Here is a 1,284-nt window from a genome sequence, read left to right as displayed (position 1 = left end):
CTCCTGTTGTTTCTACTTGGCTTACTGATTGTTTCACTTCCTTCTTCATTTCAGCCTGAGTATTCTTCAATATTTGTAACTCTTTTCTGAATTCATTCAGAAGTTTATCCCTATCTTCCTTCAGCTCTATGATTACCTTGTTTGTGTGTTCTTTAAATTCAGTGAATTCTTTTATCATATTCATCATTGTTCTTTTGAGATCCATGTCCTGCATTATCTCTAGGGGGTTCTCATTGCACTCCTGATGAGGACTATTAGTATTTGATGGGGATATGTTATTTTGGTTTTTCATGCTATTATTTTTTCTCTGTGATTTTGACATGTGAATTTCTTTTGTAGTTTCTGACTCTTGTGAGACTCAGACCTGCAAGTTTAGGTCTGATTCTTTTTGTGAACTTTATGTGTCTTTGTGGTTTACTTTTTTGGCATGAAAAGCTGGTTCATCTAAGCTTCTGGTTCTCTCTTTTGATTTTATATTGGAGTGGCCTGATTGATTTTGTCTTCAGGAGTTCCCACAGAGGCCCAATTGAGATGAGGGTCAGATGACTTCAGGCTTTCTCCTAAGATCTGGATCTCTCCAAGACCAATTTTGGCCTCAGGTATTTAGGGGTTGGACTGTCCTGGGAGCCTGGCCCAGAAAAGATGCTGGTCTAGGGCAGCTTGTGGCCATGCCACCCAGAGATGCAAAGGCAAATGGGGTGGGAAGAGGCCCCAAGGACTCCTGGGGACTGCACTGATGAGCTGTGTTGGTCTGGGTGCAAAGGATCAGGAATAGGAAAGGTCAGCTCCCAAGTCCAAGAAAGAGGATGGCATGTGGTGCAGGCCCAGGGAAGCAGGGGGAGTTGAGGGCAGGGCCAGGTCCAGAAGCAGTGCTCCTGGGTCCCAGGAAGGCACTATGTTGGTTTGGATGAAAGGGGTCAGTAAGCATTATTGGTTCTCCAGGTGTCTGGGGTCCCAAGACAAGGAATGGGGCAGGGCCCAAACTCTGAGGAGAGAAGGGTCAGGGAGATGGGAGGGTGAATGGGGGTGGGGGAGTCAGGACATGGAGGGCGTGATGGACTTACCCTGTAGAGAGGCCTGGGGGTGGGAGAGAGGAGAAAAAAATGTTGGTGATTTTTAAAAATTGATTTTGTACTCTGCCACTTTGCCGAAAGTGCTGGTCATTTCTACATGTTTTCTTGTGGAAGTTTTGGGATCCAATGTATAATACATTACATGCAAATAGGATAATTTGACTTCTTTTTCAATTAGTAAACTTTTATTTCCTTTGTCTTATTGCTCTAG

The sequence above is a fragment of the Nannospalax galili genome, unplaced genomic scaffold (assembly GCF_000622305.1).
Source record: "Nannospalax galili isolate Female #2095 unplaced genomic scaffold, S.galili_v1.0 scaffold1415, whole genome shotgun sequence".
NCBI classification, from domain to species: Eukaryota; Metazoa; Chordata; class Mammalia; order Rodentia; family Spalacidae; genus Nannospalax; species Nannospalax galili.
This window is presented reverse-complemented; position numbering follows the sequence as displayed.